This window comes from Vicugna pacos, unplaced genomic scaffold (genome assembly GCF_048564905.1).
Source record: "Vicugna pacos unplaced genomic scaffold, VicPac4 scaffold_20, whole genome shotgun sequence".
Lineage (NCBI taxonomy): Eukaryota > Metazoa > Chordata > Mammalia > Artiodactyla > Camelidae > Vicugna > Vicugna pacos.
This window is the reverse complement of record NW_027328741.1, coordinates 94,621,101-94,623,802: the sequence shown is the minus strand read 5'-3', so window position 1 is coordinate 94,623,802 and position 2,702 is coordinate 94,621,101. Positions and strand designations below refer to the sequence as shown.

The 2,702-nt window shown below is 34.0% G+C and overlaps 1 long non-coding RNA gene across 1 annotated transcript; it reads right to left on the bottom strand.

Annotated features, from left to right (window-relative positions):
• Window positions 1-509: 509 nt before the first annotated feature.
• On the bottom strand, window positions 510-2,434 carry LOC140693849 (uncharacterized). Its single transcript, XR_012069552.1, has 2 exons — window positions 2,242-2,434; window positions 510-836 (listed from the first exon to the last, which is right to left on the bottom strand). It is a non-coding gene; the product is annotated as an uncharacterized lncRNA (long non-coding RNA).
• Between the last annotated feature and the right edge of the window lie 268 nt (window positions 2,435-2,702).

The following is a 2,702-nucleotide window of genomic DNA, read 5'->3' as shown; positions in this document are numbered from 1 at the left end:
CTTGTCTTTGGCTTGAACATAAAAGCAACATAAAGTATTGACTTGAAAATATAATGTAGACTCTTGAGGGCAGGAAATGAAAGTACCAATTTTAATGCTTTGAAAACAGCACAAAGAAGACCATAGATAAAATTACTTCTTAAATTCTACCACATGCTGAATGTGCCATCTGAGACTACATCATGTGACCTTCATGATTCCAGGAATGACATAATAGAGACCATGATCCCTGGGCCGGTTCCTGCATTTATCTCCTGTTCCAGCTTATCCTAACAACACTTTTAATACTTTTCAGGGTGAACAAGAAACTACTTAGTGCTTTACCCCCTCTCCATGTTTTAGTCTTTTTCCAAATTCTTCCATTTTCTCTTCCTCCTTACAAGACAGTATTTAAATTTACTCCCATATTGTTCCATCAAATGATCATATCAAGTATCTCATTTTAACTGTAAATGTTAACTTTGTCTCCCATTTAACACTTAACCTAATTTAAAAAAATATAAGGTAAATACAGGTACACATCTATGTTTCTTGTTCAAATAAGAAAATTGCAGATATTTGTCGACATTTGCCAACATCAATTTTAATCTTTGTAATCCTGCATAAACTGGTAGTCCTCTGGTAGATCCCTTGTAATTAGGATGACGTTCATAAAGTGAAGTTGGCTGATGAGTTGGCCTTGTAAGAGAGGTAGCTGATGTATCAGCTGTCACTCTCACTGGAAACCGTGCGTTGCTCCCTGGTTGAAGTTTAGAAGAACGACCTTCTTTGGCAGATATGTTGTGATATCCATTTGGAAAAACAGAAGTCTCCACCATCAGTCCAAAATAATTACTCTGCATGGGAGACAAGATGCTGTACTGAGATGTAGAATTTGTAGTTTTAATGAGTTCATAATATGGTCATTTGCTTCAGTGTATCTGCTTTGAGTGTGCCTGTGGACAAGGTTCAACTGATTTAAAATAGCATGCTGATCCACTGCAATTTGTTCTGGTGGTCTAACTGACCTTGATGATGGAGCAGAAAAATCACCGCTGATCGGGGTATTTTTATCACCATTTATTTGTCTAGTAGGGGGCTTTCTAATTAGAGGCATATTTAATTTTGCAACAGGTAAAAATGCACTTTCTCCACTAGTGTCAGTCACAAAAGCAGAATTATGTTTATCCACATTACCCCCTGCTATAAAGTGCTTCTTGTTGAAATCTTCAGCCAATGAAGATAACAGAGAGGCATTTTTAATCCCAACTCTTCTTCTTATTCTGATTAAAAGCTGGGGAAAGACTCGTTTAAAATTTGAATTATGGTAGAACTGCTGCTACAAAAATAGAGAAAAATTTTAGTAATATTTTAAACCAAAATACAAGACTACAATAAGCCTAACGTATAAAACATCAGATATCACGTTTACAATTGAAAGAAAATATCAGCAAAATATGAACATTGCTGACTATTTTTTAAATTTCCTTATTTGTAAAATACACATTTAAGTAGTATAGTCATCAAATTAAAGAAGTTACCATTTGCAGTAACGGTGAATGCCACTTTTCACAAGCAGCTTTAAATACCTTTATATATATTTCTGATAAGATTCATAATTGCAAGCAAAGTTTCTCTGAATCTTGAATACTTATGGCACTGTCCCCAATTTTAGAAAAAAATAAAGAATTTAAGACTTGGTAATTTTATTCAATTTTCAAAATCTAGCTTTAAATATATATTACCATTGATGGATGTACAACATAAACTTTCATATATGTTACCAAGTGGTTACTAAAATTTCTGAATACCTTGCTTAAAACAGAGACTTCTTTTTCTTCTGCCAGAAAGTCAGCTAGACAAGCAGATCTTTGAAATTCTGCCGCAATTTACTAAACCCATAAAGGTTAAGCTGTCTAACTAAACTTTTCATACTTCCAGTTTCAAATATTCTGAAAGAGGCCTTTCTTTCCAAAACTACCTTCTTAAAGATATCTTCATCAATCACGATGGAAGATCCATTATCATCCCACCAGATGGATTTATATTGGTTACTCCTAGCCATTTTCCAGAGATTTCTTGGAAATGTCAGAGAACGAAAATAATTATCTTCATCTGGTTCAGAGACACAATGTGTGTAACATGGTCTTTTTATCAAAGATTCTTCAGACAAACTCTGAAAAGCATTTTCTTCAATCACAGACCTCAAGTCCAAGTCCTCAGAGAATGTTTGATCACACAATAGACATCTACCAGAGTTACCTGAAACAGTTGGTCCATCTTTATGAGACACATCTTGAAATTCTGAAGAAACATGTGTCATCTCAAATAACTTTTTCTACAGTTACTTTTCTAATCTGCATGATTTTGAGCACTGCAACTTCAAATGCTGCTTTGGCAGGACTGCACAGATAAACTGCTAGGCCATCACAATTGTTCTCAACCTGAGTAGCTGTGGCATCATAAAACGACTGGTCTCCTAGCAACCCAAGTGTAACATTCCGCCTGTGTTTACTTCTCATTCATCCAGTTAAAATGAAACATAAATGTTGCTTATTTTTATAGTGTGATGTGGAAATATTTTCCCCACAAAATCTTTTTAAATAATTTAATTTTGGGGTCTATGAAATAAAACCAATCTCCATACTTTTGTACACAAATTTATACTTGATTTGTGAACATGGAATCAATAATGCAAAAAAAAAATAAAATAATTTTAAAGT